Source organism: Cebus imitator, unplaced genomic scaffold (assembly GCF_001604975.1).
Source record: "Cebus imitator isolate Cc_AM_T3 unplaced genomic scaffold, Cebus_imitator-1.0 Scaffold125, whole genome shotgun sequence".
Lineage (NCBI taxonomy): Eukaryota > Metazoa > Chordata > Mammalia > Primates > Cebidae > Cebus > Cebus imitator.
In genome coordinates, this window is record NW_016107440.1 from 5,385,078 (window position 1) to 5,400,945 (window position 15,868).

The 15,868-nt window shown below is 47.4% G+C and overlaps 1 long non-coding RNA gene across 1 annotated transcript in view; it reads right to left on the reverse strand.

The window, feature by feature from the left end:
- Positions 1 to 11: 11 nt before the first annotated feature.
- Positions 12 to 15,868, reverse strand: part of LOC108312521 — a 23,637-nt gene continuing 7,780 nt past the window's right edge. Inside the window, exons 2-3 of the long non-coding RNA XR_001828674.2 lie at positions 1,401 to 2,200; positions 12 to 1,079 (exon numbers count right to left, since the gene is read on the reverse strand). This is a non-coding gene — a long non-coding RNA (uncharacterized LOC108312521). The remainder of the gene's footprint in view (positions 1,080 to 1,400; positions 2,201 to 15,868) is intronic.

Genomic DNA, 15,868 nt, shown 5'->3' on the forward strand with positions numbered 1-15,868 from the left:
AAAAAAAAAAAAAAAAAAAGAAGAACTGGAACTGGAGCTTCCTGGAAGGTCAGCTGGGGTTGGGGTTGCAGGGGGATGAGCCTGTCAGAGAATGGAGACTGCTGCCAACAGAGGGGAGCTGGCATAGGGAGGCGGGGTGGGAGCTTGGCTGGACCTGCCGTCAGAGTGGCTATGGCACTGGGCCAGATGCAGGTCTGGAGCCAAGGGTGGAGACCGAGCTTTGCCCAAGCCTTTGTGATGAATCAGCGCATTAGCTCAAGACCGGGACAGGAAAGGAAGCAGGGTCTGTGTGTCTAAGACAGCCCTAAGTTAATTAATACAAAAATAACTGTGCTCTATTCGTTTATCCCTTTTATCCTTTTCTCTTTTCATGCTTGGGCTTTGGGTTTCCATCTGTGGCCTTTCCTTCTTTTAGATCTAGGTTAAAATAGACAAAACCCTTTTGTTTTCATGGTGCCTGGTGGCTTAAAGCTGTCCCTAAGATGTCTGCAAGCCTCCAGGCAAAGAAGGAAGTGCTGGTGGAGGAGGTTGTGTTTGTCTTTCAAACACGCTTTGATGTCTTCTCTCTGAGGATTCTTTCTGCTTGTCTGTCTCTTGGGCATGCTTGATCCAGCTGTAAAATTAAGCCTCTTGCTTGATTTCTATGTACACTGGAATCACGGTGAGTTCAGACTTTTTTGGAGGTTTAGGGGTAGGTGATGAGGAGGGAGTGACCAAGAGACAGAGGAGGGATTTCTTTGTAGAAATGCATCCAGAACACAGACATCGCCTTTCAGGAAACGTTCTTTGGTGACCCTTCCAGGCTAGATTTCATTTCATCCTGACCTTCCCATCTCTTTGGTTCCCTCTCCCCATCATCCCCAGATTTCTCTCCATTCCTTTCAGTGGCAAAAACAACACATTTCTTCCCTGTCCCCCCAACAGCCTCCCTCATGCTCTGCAAGCTCAGAGCTGACTTTTGTCTCACGAGATGTCATCTGCCCCAACCAGGTCTCTCCAGGCTAAAGATAGTTCCTGTACTGGTTAGGGTTCTGGGGCCAGCTGTTCTCTCTCTTCTTAATTTCACTTCTCTAGAAAACCTTCTTCAGGGCCCGGCGCGGTGGCTCAAGCCTGTAATCCCAGCACTTTGGGAGGCCGAGGCGGGTGGATCATGAGGTCAAGAGATCGAGACCATCCTGGTCAATACAGCGAAACCCCGTCTCTACTAAAAATACAAAAAATTAGCTGGGCATGGTGGCGCGTGCCTGTAATCCCAGCTACTCAGGAGGTTGAAGCAGGAGAATTGCCTGAACCCAGGAGGTGGAGGTTGCGGTGAGCCGAGATTGCGCCATTGCACTCCAGCCTGGGTAACAAGAGCGAAACTCCGTCTCAAAAAAAAAAAAAAAAAAAAAAAAGAAAACCTTCAGGAAATTCCAATCTTTCCCAGCTCAACCGAGAGGGTCAGGGCAGGACTGCTGGTGGGGTCATGTGTGCCTGGACGCCCAATCTGGTTCTGGCCTCCACAGTTCCCAACATCCCCATAGGAAGCAGATGGGCTGGCCAGAGGGGTGCCCAGCAGTGAGATAATGGGGGTGGAGTGGAGCCACTTTTTCTTTACTGGTTTGGTCTGGTGCTGGTGTCCCATAAGCTCTCCCAGAAGAGTGACCATGTTCTACAAACATACCCACTGAGGCAATTTGCCCTGAAGGTTCATCTTAAAAATTCATGTGAAATTGCACTTACCCTCCATGGGATAGCCATGTCTGTATGAATGTGAAAACAATGTTCTTCTCTAGGCTTGCCGTGTTTGTGCATTATTTTGTCTGCTGTGTGCCAGACACGGTTCCAGGCAGTGCAAAGTGCATGTGGAGCCCAACTGGAACAGAACTTGGACCTAGGTGGGAGAAGAGAGATGTCAGTCATTCAGCCCACCAGCCACAGTGTGTTTGTCTCCCAGCTGCAGACCTTCAGCAGTCTGATAAACCCGGTTATCAAGTGCTGTCTTCTGCTTCTCCAAGGAATTTCTGTAGCTGTTCCCACATTAGGCGCACAGCGGCACTTAGTAGACATCAGCTGGATGGGTAAATGAGTGAGTGATAAAGTCTGACTCTGGTTCTCATCTGGAAGCATGGTAGAGCCACTCTTGGCTGGGGCTCAAATCCAGGGAATGGAATGCAAAATCATTTTGCTTTGAGGGTCTTCAGAGAGGATCAAGTGTACCCTTAATGGAGTTGAGGAGGATTAGGCCCAGAGAGATAACATGGGCTTGTGTCTCACTCAAACTGGAACTCCTGCAGTCCCCCGCCCCACACTGCCTGTCCTTGAGACACACCCAGATGTTCAAGAACATGACAGAGAAACCCACATGATGAGGGTCATCCTCATGCTGGGGCTACCTGGGCCAGAGATAACAAATGCCAAGGTCAGTGTTGATGCCTCCACTCCCACAGTCCCTGGCCACCTGCTGGAGGGTGAGTCAAGGGCGTGGGGCTGAGCAGGGTGTTAGGAGCCTCTGGGATGGGCGGGGAGGAATGTGCTCTCTGTGAACCATCTTTGGTCCATTCCTGGCTGGGTACTTGTTTTAATTTCGTGGATGACATCCCTGGAGCTCCCTTGACTCCTGTAGCGGTTTCCCCTCTGAAGGGGCTTCAGGAACCTCTGAGGGTCGTCTTGGGGTCTTTAGGGGCAGCCCGAATGAGCTACACCGGCATGCCTCAGTGTCCTTTGGTTTCTCTCACTGTGAGGCAGGGCGGGGTGGAGGACGGGGAACAAGCTCTGGGGCCAGCACAGGTGAGCTTGAAGCCAGGCTCTGCTGGCCCATTGGTGCCTACCTGGGTGAGTCACACAGCTTTTACCAGGCCCAGTCTTTTTTTTTTTTTTTTTTTTTAATGACAGAGTTTTTTTTCTTGTTGCCCAGGCTAGAGTGCAATGGCTTACCACAACCTCCACCTCTCAGGTTCAAGCGATTCTCCTGCATCAGCCTCCCAAATAGCTGAGATTACAGGTGCGTGCCACCATGCCTGACTAATTTTATATTTTTAATAGAGATGGGGTTTCTCCATGTTGGTCAGGCTGATCTCGAATTCCTGATCTCAGATGATCTGCTCACCTTGGCCTCCCAAAGTTCTGGGATTACAGGTATGAGCCACTGCACTCAGCCAGGCCCAGTTTTATTTTCTCCAGCAAGGGGATAGTATATTCTTCACAAAACAGAGGTAAAGATTAAACATAACAGGCTTGGCCCAGTGGCTCATACCTGTAATCCAAGCACTTTGGGAGGCTAAGGCTGGAGAATTCAGCCTGGGCAACATGGTGAAACCCAGTCTCTACTAAAAATACAAAATGTAGCAGGGCATGGTGGCATGTGCCTGTAATCCCAGCTACTCAGGAGGCTGAGGCAGGAGAATCACTTGAACACAGGAGGCAGAGGGTGCAGTGAGCCGAGATCATGCCACTGCACTGCAGCCTGGGTGACAAAAGCAAAGCTCCATCTCCAAGAAAAAAAAAAAATTAGCTGGGTGGTGACATTTGCCTGTGGTCCCAGCTCCTGGGGACGCTGAGGTGGGAGGATTACTTGAGCCCAGGAGACTGAGGCTGCAGGGAGCTGTGATTGTGCCACTGCAGTCCAGCCTGGGCCAGACTGAGATTCTGTTTAAAAAAAAAAAATGTATTGAGGACTTGATGGAGTTTTCTCCTCATGACAGTGGTCATCAGGCCCATGTGACTTTGCTGTGGCTGAGATTGAAGCCAGGCCAGGCATTAAATCAGTGCATCCGGCCTCCCCGCAGATTTAGCAAGACATCTCTCCTACTGGAAGGTCCTCCAATGACTGCTCTAGTTAGTAACTATTTCTAGTTAGGTTCTAAAACATCTTTAGTGAAATGTTCATTTGACTAGGCAACTTGATATGGTAAAAAGAATGCACATTTTGGCTGGGTGCAGTGACTCACACCTATAATCCCAACACTTTGGGAGGCCAAGGTGGGCAGATCACCTGAGGCGAGGAGTTCAAGACCAGCCTGACCAACATGGTAAAACCCTGTATCTACTAAAAATACAAAAATTAGCCAGGTGTGGTGGCAGGCACCTGTAATCTCAGCTACTGGAGAGGCTGAGATATAAGAATCACTTAAACCCAGGAGGTGGAGGTTGCAGTGAGCTGAGATCGAGCCACTGTACTCTAGTCTGGGCAATAGAGCAAGACTCAGTAAAAAAAAAAAAAAAAAAAAAAAATTTGAGTTTTGTGACCATAGAAACCTGCTCGCAAAGACTGGCTTCAGCACTCACTGTGAGAGCCGAGTCAAATTAAATGACTTCTCTGAGCCTTGATTTCTTCTGCAGGATAGAAAAAAATAATCGGTGTAGTTTTAAGGGTGAAATGAAATACACCAGGTATATTACCTTGCTTGGGCCACTATAACGAGTATCACAGACTGGGCAGTTTAAACTATGCATTTGTTTTCGTACAGTTCTGGAGGCTGGCAAGTCCAAAATCAAAGTGTCAGAAGGTTTCATTTCTTCCGAGGCCTCTCTCTGGCTGGCAGACGGGTGCCTTCTCACTGTGTTCTCACATGGTCTCTCCTCTGTGTGTCTCTGTCTCCAAACCTCTTATTTTCCAGACATCAGTCACACTGAATTCAAGCCTACCTGTAATGGCCTCATTTTGACTTATGGTTGGGCATTAGCCCATGCTTGTAATCCTAGCACTTTGGGAGGCTGAGAGGGGAGGACTTCTTGACCCTAGGAGTTCAAGACCAGCTTAGGCAATAAGCAATTGGCCTTGTCTCTACAAAAAGACCTGATTTCTTTTTTCTTTCTTTTTTTTTATTTTTGAGACAGAGTCTCGCTCTGTGGCCCAGGCTGGAGTACAGTGGTGTGATCTGGGCTCACTGCAACCTCTGCCTCCCAGTTCAAGAGATTCTCCTGCTTCAGTCTCCCGAGTAGCTGGGATTACAGGCATGCACCACCATGGCCCCCGCTAATTTTTGTATTTTTCATAGAGACAGGGTTTTGCCATGTTGGCCAGGCTGGACTCGAACTCCTGACCTTGTGATCTGCCCGCCTCGGCCTTCCAAAGTGCCGGGATTACACGCATGAGCCACAGCGCCCAGCCCTTATTTCTTTTCTTTTTTTTAAATTTTTTTTTTTTTTGAGATTGAGTCTTACTCGCGTCACCAGGCTGGAGTGCAGTGGCAAGATCTCTGCTCACTGAACCTCTGCCTCCTGGGTTCAAGCAATTCTTCTGCCTCAGCCTCCCTATTGCCTAGAATTACAGGAGTGTGCTACAATGCCCAGCTAATTTTTGTATTTTTAGTAGAGACAGGGTCTCACCATGTTGGCCAGGCTGGTCTCAAACTCCTGATTTCAAGTGATCTTCCTTTCCTTGGTCTCCCAAAGTGCTGGTATTAAAGGCATGAGCTACCATGCCTGGCAGGCCCTGATTTCTTGGAAAAAAAAAAAAAAAATTACCTCCTCAAAGATCCCATCTCCAGATAGCCACATTCTTAGGGGCTGGGGGTTAGGACTTTAATGCATGAAATATTGGGGGACACAGTTCATCGTTACAGCTCCTCATTTTATGTCTATATATTTGTTTGAGGCAGAGTTTCGCCGTCACCCAGGCTGGAGTGCAGTGGTGTAATTACGGCTCACTGCAGCCTCAGCCTCCTGGGCTCAGGCAATTCTCTTGCCTCAGTCCCCGAGTAGCTGGGACCACAGCCATGTACCACCACACCCGGCTAATTTTTATATTTTTTGTAGAGATGAAGTTTTTTTTTTCTGTTTTATTTTTTTATTTCTCTCTCTTTTTTTTTAATTCTTTTTTCTTTCTTTTTTTTTTGGTAGAGATGAGGTTTTGCCACATTGCCCAGGCTGGTCTCAAACTCCTGAGCTCAAGCAATTGGCCCACCTCGGCCTCCCAAAGTGCTAGGGTTTCAGGCATGACCCTGCGCTCGGTCTAGCGGCTCTTTATTACAGGAGCTCTCAATTCCTTCCCGCAGCTCCTTCTTGCCTCCTCCCAATTCTGGACTGTTTCTGTGGTTTGGGAGTTGGTGATTCTGCTGGGAGTGCTTGCGATATTTTTCAGAGTTTCATGGGAAAAGCTGATATCAGGAAGAGAAAAACGTGAAAAGCTTGCTTAGCATTATCTAGATGCAGGGTCTATCTCTGGTACTTTGCTTGGGGTAAGAGTACTGATAAATGGTTTGCTGTTTCTGGAATTACAGGAATGTGTTGCAACCAGGTGAGAGGAGGAGAGGAAACAGGGGACAGCGGTTCCCACACTAGGAAAAATAAAAAAAATTAAAAAAGAACACTAGAAAAAAAAAAAAAGAGTACTTTTTCCTCAAATTTCTAACATTCAGACTCACCATTAAATCTCCACACTTCCCCCTTCCTTCAGTTCAAGTAGCCTCATAAAGCCCTGCCCTTTGATGTTATAAATAATTACATTGATCCACTCATAAAAATGTTGGCCAGTTATGGCAAGTCTGCTGTAGCAAACCTGTGCTAAATATTTTATGGATTTCTAAAAGCCTAATCTGTGGTTTGAGCTGAAAGGGGATGGCAGGAATTCCTTTTTCTTACTGGAATAGTCTCAGGTCACTGAGAGCCCAAGGATAGGTCAGTCTCTTCTTGTAGTTATTGAAGCAAATTTTTATCTCTGGGTGCAAGATAAAAAGGACTCTGGAATTTTCAAAGACAGATTTTAAAATATAAAGTTTTGTATACATAAAAAGTAAATATAAATGGTATAATAGTTAACATGTACTTTCAGTACACAGTATCATTCAGTCCTCACATCAATCTTTTAAGACCTTTTAACAGATGACGAAACTGAGGCATAAGGAATGAGGTAACCTGTCCGGGATCCCAGATCGGTCAGCAGTAAAGTCAGGACACGAACTCAGTTCAGTGACTGGCATTCAGTGAAGACAGCTGGGGCAGTGACGGAGAGAGACCGAGAGACACCGAGAAAGACCGAGGGCTCTTGTTGAGCCAGCAGGGTGGGAAGAACATGGGCTGGAGCAGAAAGTGGAGTGAGCCCCTGGAGACTCCCTCAAGGAGCTGGAATGCCAGTTGCGGATCCGCATGAGTTAGCACTTCAGTACACACATACTCACAAATGTTGTGTCAGGGAGGGTGGGGAGGAGAGGCTGGAACACAGACTGAGAGACTCAGGAAGGCTTTACCGTAGAGGCTTGGGAGTTAGACTGGAAGACAGTGGGATTTTTGTCTTTGAACCTTCTGACAGTAGAATCTAGCCGGGAACAGGACTAGATATGGCCGGAAAGAGGGACCGAGGGAGGGAGGGTAAGCACCAGGAAGGGATGCCAGCCACAGTCAACCCTGAGCCACTCTTCTGAAGAAGTTTCCCATGTAGCCTTTCATAGCCATGCCTTTGAAATTGGTTTCTGCTGCTCTCTGCACTTCAAATGCCCACTTCAAATGTCCTACCCTCTCTCCATTTCCGCCTGGGAGTTCAGGCCAAGAATGAAAGTATCTGCTTTCCACAGCCTTATTGATTCCTGTGGTGGGAAGTGAACTCTGCCTCCCCTAAGCCTGCTGGAGTTCATTCTCCATCATAACCTTGCCAGTGGCCTTCAGGTACTTGGGCCCAAGTGCCACTACCCTGGGTCACACACTGCACTTCTCTGCCCTGACTCAGGACTGGTTCCTCCCTTAGTCCCTTCCTGCTAAATGAGTCCATGGATCAGTTATGGGAGCCCCTCAGGCAATCTCCCACTGGCCTCAGGAGGTCTTGGCGCTCACAAAAAATTTAGAATTCTCTGGGAAGCAGATGGAATGGAACCATGACTATTATCTACTTCGAGATACCTCCCCTAAGATTTGTATTCCCTTTTACCAGAAAATATGCCAGGCAGAGAAAGAGAAAGTTTCAGGCCAGAGCCCTTGCAAAAGTCCCCTGGGTCTACAAACTACATTTGCTTTTTTCTGTTTCAATTTGAGTTAAAAAAACAAAAACCTCACCCATCATTATTATAAATGAGGCAAGAGAAGCATGCCAGGATGCCTTTGTGAGCCCCTTCTCTGTACCAGAGGAAGAAAGAAAAAGGGCTTGAAGTCTCTCTGCAGAGGCTCTTCCAGAGTGTGGCTGCAGGGTCCAGGCGACCCATCAATGGTGGTAAGGACCCTGGACAGCTGGGCAGTGAAGAGGCCCGTTCAGTGTGGGAACTTCTCCCACATTGCATGCCTTTGGACAGGGACCAAGGAGACTGCAAAATCATGTTGCTTAACCTCTGTCTCTTGGTGTCCAGAAGCTTCCTCTTTACTCTGACGGAAGCACCATGATGAGGCTGATCCGGAGAGGCCACGGATGTCCTGGGTGCTCCTGCGCCTGCAGCCTCCTGTGAGCCCCGGCTCCACAGCCAGGACTGGTTACGCCTTTGGAGGCCCTGGATGTGTGCTTTGCCCTCTCTGCTTTGAGGGTCACGGAAGCAGAGTCTGACCCCATAACCAGCCCCCTGCCTTCCTCCCTTCTGTTCATTTTCCCAGTGAAGATTAGAGGGCTCCTTCTGTTGGCCATGCCTGCCCACCCTGCTGTCCTGGTCTTCGGTCCAGACCACACCTGATCTTTCCTGCATATCCAGGATGGCTGTGTGACTGCCCATGGAACAACCTCAGGGGGTGCCACTCACATAAATGGTGAGGTGAATTACGCAATGGAACGCAATAGCCTGTGAACTCCCTCCACAGTTCATAAACAGTCCTGGTCAGGGCGGAGTCCATCAGAGGCTCCCTGCATTGGCAACTCAGGGTTTTTTTGTTGTTGTTTTGAGACGGGGTCTTGCTGTGTCACCCAGGCTGGAGTGCAGTGGTGCAATCACAGTTTCCTGTAGCCTTGATCTCCTGGACTCAACTGATTCTCCCACCCCAGCCTCCTGAGTAGCTGGAACCACAAGCATGCACCAACCTGCCTAGCTGATTTTTAATTTTATTATTTTTTCTTTTTTTCCACCTATGTAACAACTGAAGATCCTAGCTTTTTTTTTTTTTTTTTTTAAAGTGATGGGGTCTTGCTATGTAGCTTAGGTTAGTCTGGAACTCCTGAACTCAAGTGATCCTTCCATCTCAGCCTCCCAAAAATGCTGAGGTTACAGGTGTGAGCTGTGGCACGTAGCCTTTTTTATTTTTTATTTTTGAGACAGGGTCTCACTGTTGCCCAGGCTGGAGTGCAGTGGCACAATCATGGTTCACTGCAGCTTCAAACTCCTGGGCTCAAGCAATCCTCCTGCCTTGGCCTCCCAAGTAGCTGGGACCACAGGCGTGTGTCACCACACCTAGCTAAATTATTTATTTATTTATTTATTTATTTTTTGTAGAGGCAGGGTCTCCCTATGTTGCCCAGGCTGGTCTCGAACTCCTGGCATCAAGTGATCCTACCATCTTGAACTCTCAAAGTGCTGGGATTACAGACACAACCCACCATGCCTATCCCTATTTCTCTTTTTTCTAAAGAAAAAGTTCAGCGACAGTGACAAGAGGCGATGAATACGTGGCCTCAGTGTTGGGGAGAAACTAAAAGCGGGAGGAGGAACGATGGAGTGTGTAAGCCTTAAACAAAGACGGTATCTTCTGCTCAGTCCTAGCAGATTTCTGCCGAGTGGGGATGAGAGCAGAATGTTGCCATGGCTTCTGGTTTATTCGCTAGAAGTAGAAATTCATATTTCTGGATGCAGCCTTCTGCTTTTTAAATGTTGGCTCAAATGGAAGAAAACACAGGAGTCTGGGCGAGAGGAGAGGGTGATTTGGAGCAGGGGGGCTGCAAGGAGGTGGTGAGAAGTGAGAATATTCCAAAGGCAGAGACTTCTTCATGGGTTGGGCATGGGTATGAGAGAAAAAGGGGAATCGACGGTGATTCCAAGTGTGTCTCTGGCTGAGCCACTGGGCTCCTGCAGCCGCCTCCTAACGAACCCCGGCTTCTACTTCTGCCCTCTCACCGGCATGCCAGTCTCAACACTGCGCCCGACGGCTTCTTCAAAACCCGTCAAATCATACACTCCTCTGGTCAAAGCCCACCAATAGCGCCCACGCCATCGAAGTAAAATCCCAGGCCCAGAGAGGAGAATGGGGGTGGCCAAGGGCTAGGGAACGGGGACCATTAGTGTTTAATAGCTGCAGCATTTCAGCTGGGGCATGAGAAGGTTCTGGAGATGGAGTGGAGACGGTTGTGCAAGAATGGGAATGTCATAAGCGCAGGTGGGGAAGACTTCAGAGGAGGAAGTTTTATGGGGTGAGCAGGGGCTCCATTTTGGGCATGTCAAGAATGGGATGCCTTATTAAACCTTCAAGCCAAGACAAGTTCACAGAGTGCCAAGATGGGGATATGGATTTGCAGTCCATCAGTGCAGAGATGGCATCAGCTCCATGGGACTGAGAATTCACCAGTAAAGTCTTTTAGGCTGGCCGAGGGTACCATGGACACCATGGCGAACCCCGTGACGCCGGTACACCTCTGGATGGCCTCCTGGAACTAGAAAGTCTGAAGTAACTGGAAAACCACCAAAGGAGAAAGAATGCTCAACCCCTGCGGCGCCTAATCGACTCTGAGACATTCTCTATTGTTTCTTACTCCTGCCTCAATTGATAAGGCAATTGGACTTTGTAATCCACCTTGGTCAACCTCGTGACTCCAAACCCTACGTCCCCCCCTCACAGCTTGCAAAAAACTGCCCTAACCTGTAACTTCTGTAACTTTCCACAGCCTACCCCACACCTATACAACCAACTCCTATCCCACGCCCTCCGCTGGACTCAGCCCTCCCACACCCGGGTGAACTAACAGCCATGTTGCTCACACAAGGCCTGCTTCGGGGATCTCTTCATTCACAGCGTGCGCATTTTAACAACCAGTGTAGCAAGAACAGCCAAAACCAAACCAAACCAAAACTCTCTCCACAAGTCCCAGAAGTGAGCCAAAGACTTGAAGGCTAAAAGGTCAGCGACCCAAGGAAGGACTAAGAAGGGGAAGATGAGGAGCAACAGCGAGGAGGGAGGACTGCTGGAAGGGTGTGTGCTCTGCGCGTGGGCTCGGGGAGAGGTGCACTGGGAGCTCCGCCCCATCAGGGTTTGCGCCTGCATCTGTCCACAGCCCCTGCTAAATCTGAGGGCTGTTGGGAGGCAGTTCAGGACTGGAATTTTGTGAGGACACAAGATTAGGAGTAGGAACTGAGGAGCAGTGCAGGAGGGCCAGTCGTGTAGGGAGGTGCCCCAGAGGAGGGAATGGGAGTGTGTGTGGGTTGGGGAGCAGCTATTCAGAGGGGTGCACTGTGGGGCCCAGACACTGGGGCTGATCCTCAGAGTAAAGAAGATGCACTTATCCTCTAGGGACCTGAACTGTCCCCCTACACTCCCATAAGAACAGTCTGGAGCTGCTGATAGAAGTCCCCTCAGTTAACTGACTTGGGGCTGGCAAGGTCTGATGGTAAGAGCCAGGGATGGCAAGGCCTGCACAAATGAGGCCTGGGCTGTGTCATGGGCTAAATAGTGCCTTCCCCCAAATTCACATGAAGCCCTAAGCCCAGCTACCTTCGAATGTGACAGTATTTGAAGATAAGTTCTTGATTTTTGTTTTGTTTTAGGGTCTTGCTCTGTTGTCCAGGCTGGAGTGCAGTGGCATAATGATGGCTCACTGCAGCTTCTACTACCTGGGCTCAAGTGATCCTCCTGCCTCAGCCTCCTGAGTAGCTGGGACTACAGGTACAGACCACAACACCCAGGTAACTTTTTAAAAATTTTTGTAGAGACAGAGTCTCACTGTATTGCCCCAGTGGTCTCAGACTCTCGCTCCTGCCTCTCAAAGTGCTGGGATTACACTGTGCGCCACCACACCCAGTCTTTGGAGACAAGGTCTTTAAAGAGGTAGTGAAGTTAAAGGAGGCTGTTAGGGTGGACTCTAATCCAATCTGATTGGTGTCCTTACAGGAGAAGGGAGAGACATGAGGGGTGCATGTACACAGAATTAAAAAAATGTGGGGACACAGAGAAGGCACAGTCTCAGGAGAAAGCTGCGAGGCCAACACCTTGATCTCAGACTTCTCCATAACTGTGAGAACAGCAACACCTATTGTTAAATTGCCCAGCCTGTGGTATTTTGTTACAGAAGCTTGAGCAACGTAACACAGCCTGGCACTTTTGCTCTGCAGTTTACAGGATTGATTGGAATTCATGGGAATAGATTTGTAATTGCACAACTCAATGCTATTCAGGGATTTTCCCCAGTGTGAGTCTTTTGGTGAAACAGTGGCTCCCACTTCCTACTGTCAGCCCAAACCAAGGCCAATGAAAGCATCCATTCACCCATCCATTCAGTCATTTACTCATTCGCTTAACAAATATTTACTGAGGACTTAGCATAAAGGTCTTATAAAAGGTGTTGAAACCTTGTCCATATTAGGGTTAGACATGGCTAAGTTCTGGGGAATTAGAACATATTATTAACCTGCATAACAAATACAGCTTTTAACGACATCCGCAAACAAATGAAAATGGAAACAAAGTCCAAATTAGTTTTTGGAAATAATCCACAAAAGGAATGGAAGTTTCAGTTCCATAAACAACTAAATAAGATCCAGAAATCAGATAATTCCATATTATATTGAAAATGAGGAAATCGGGCCAGGCATGGTGGCTCATGTCTGTAATCCCAGCATGTTGGGAGGTTGAGGCGGGCAGATCACTTGAGGCCAGGAGTTCAAGACCAGCCTGGCTAATATGGTGAAACCCTGTCTGTACTAAAAATACAAAAATCAGCCGGGCATGGAGGCACACACCTGTAATACCAGCCACTCAGGAGGCTGAGGCATGAGAATTACCTGAACCTTTCATAAAGCAAGTTGCCTAGCTGGGGAGGCTCACAAGGCAAGAAACACAGGGCGTCTTCTGAGCAAAAACACCTAAGAATCAAGGCCCTTGGTTCAACTGCCTAAAATGAAATGAAGCTTGTGAGCTTGGAAGCAGATTCTCCCTTAGTTGGGCCTTTAAATAAGATCCAACCTTGGCTAGCACCTTGAGTGTGGTCTTATGAGAGACTGTAAAATGGAGAAGCCAGCTGAGCTGTGTCCAGATTCCTGACCCACAGAAACCATGAGATAATAAACGTGTGTGTGTCTGTGTGTGTGTATGTGTATGTGAGAGAGAGAGAGAGAGAATCATGCTTTGTCACTCAGGTTGGAGTGCAGTGGCATGATCATAGCTCACTGCATTGTTGAACTGAACTCCTGGGTTCAAGCGATCCTCCTGCCTCAGCCTTCTGAGTAGCTATGACTGCAGGTACACGCCACCATGCCCAGATAATTTAAAAACTTATTTTTTGGTAGAGATGGTATCTCACTATGTTGCTAAGGCCAGTCTCAAACTGCTGGGCTCGAGTGATCCTCACGCCTCAGCCTACCAGTTTTGGGATTAGAGGTGTGAGCCCCTACACCCTGCATGTGTGCTGTTTTAGGCGCTAAATTTGTGCTCATCTGTCACTCAGCAGTAAATAGCTAAGATAATCCTAAACAAGGTTTTTGAGATATAGAATAAAGATTCCCTGCAGCCCAATTGGTGTTGGCCTGAAGCAGATTCCCTGAACAGAAAAGGAAGTGAAGTGCCCAGTAAATCTGAGGCTTCTGGGATGAGGCCCCTTGCTGCTAAACCCTCATAAACCTTCCGATTCCTTCCTGATGAAATGAGAAGCTTGGATAGCTCTCAAAGGTCCTTTCCTTTTCCATGGACGGAGTCTTGCTCTGCTGCCCATGCTGTGGAGTGCAGTGGAACGAACTTGGCTAACCACAACCCCCACCTCCTGTGTTTAGGTGATTCTCCTGACTCAGACTCTCACGTAGCTGGGACTACAGGACGGCACACACCACCGCGCCTGGCTAGTTTTTGTATTTTTAGTAGAGACGGGGTTTTGCCATGTTAGCCAGGCTGGTCTCAAACTTCTGACCTCAGGTGATCCACCCACCTTGGCCTCCCAAAGTGCTGGGATTACAGGCGTGAGACACCATGCCCAGCCAATTTCTTTATTGTTATTTTTGTGTATTTGTTGTATGTTTTTAGATTTGAGGTTACTGTGAGGCTTGCAAATAATATCTTATAAACCATTATTTTAAACTGATGACAACACTGATTGCATAACAAAAAACAAAATCATAAGCAAAAAGAAAACTAATATATATGTATATTTTGAGAGGGGTGTCATGCTCTGTCGCCCACGCTGGAGTGCAGTGGCATGATCTCAGCTCACTGCAACCTTCACCTTCTGGGTTCAAGCGATTCTCCCACCTCAGCCTTCTGAGTAGCTGGGATTACATGCATACACCACCACGCCCAGATAATTTTTGTAATTTTAGTACAGACGCAGTTTCAGCATGTTGGCCAGCTTGGTCTCAAACTCTTGACCTCATGATCTGCCTGCCTCGACCTCCCAAAGTGCTAAGATTACAGGCGTAAGCCACCACACCGGCCAACTAATAAAAATTCTACACTTCATCTCCCCACATTTTAACTTACTTATTTAGTTTTTGGAGACAGAGTCTCACTCTGTCACCTAGGCTGGAGTGCAGTGGAGCTATCTCAGCTCACTGCAACATCCACCTCTCAGGTTTAAGCAATTCTCTTGCCTCTGTCTCTCTAGTAGCTGGGATTACAGATGAGCCCTAATTCTTAAATTACCATGCTTGGCTAATTTTTGTATTTTTAGTAGAGACAGGGTTTCACCATGTTGGCCAGGCTGGTCTTGAACTCCTGATCTCAGGTAATCCGCCTGCCTCCACCTCCTAAAGTGCTGGGATTATAGGAATGAGCTGCTATGCCTTGCCCATTGTTTCTATGTACTGTCTATGACTTGAAAAGTCGTGGTAGTGGTTATTTTTGATTGGTTCATCTTTTAGTCTTCTTTCTCAAGATATGTGTAGTTTACACACGATGATTACAGTGTTATAATATTTTCTATTTTTCTGTGTACTTACCAGTGAGTTTTACACCTTTATATGATTTCCTATTGCTCAGTGATGTCCTTTTCTTTCAGATTGAAGAACTTCCTTTAACAATTTTTTTTCACTCTGTCACCCAGGCTGCAGTGCAGTGGCACAATCTTGACTCACTGCAACCTCCATTTCCTGGGTTCAAGCGATTCTCATGTCTCAGCCTCCCGAGTAGCCAGGATTACACACATAAGCCAACAAGCTCGACTAACTTTTTGTATTTTTAGTAGAGATGGGGTTTCGCCATGTTGGCTGGGCTGGTCTCGAACTCCTAGCCTCAAGTAATCTACTTGCCTCAGCCTCCTAAAGTGCTAGAATTACAGGCAGGAGCCACGATCCTGGCCCCTTTAGCATTTCTTGGGGGACAGGTCTAGAGGTGATGAAATCCCTCAGCATTTGTTTGTCTGGGAAAGTTTTTATCCTTGATGTTCGAAGGATATTTTTGCTACATAAACTACTCTAGGAAAACGTTTTTCTCTTCAGCATTTTAAATATGTCATGTCTTTTCTCCTGGCCTTTCCGCTGAAAAGTGCTGCTAGATGGATTGGAGCCCCACTGCATGTCATGTGTTTCTTTCCTCTTGCTGCCTTTAGGGTCTTTTCTTTATGCTTGACCTTTGGGAGTTTGATTATTAAATGCCTCAAGGTAGTCTTTTTTGGGTTAAATCTGATTGGTGTTTAATAACCTTCTTGTTATTAATAGTGATACCTTTCTCTAGGTTTGGGAAGTTCTCTGTTATTATTCTATTGAAGAAACTTTCTGTAATCTCTACTTTCCCTTTAAGGGCAGTAAGTCTTGGATTTGCCCTTTTGAGGCTATTTTCTAGGTCTTGTAGGCATGCTTTGTTGTTTTTTTATTTATTTTTTGTCTTCTCTGATTGTGTATTTTCTTTTTTCTTT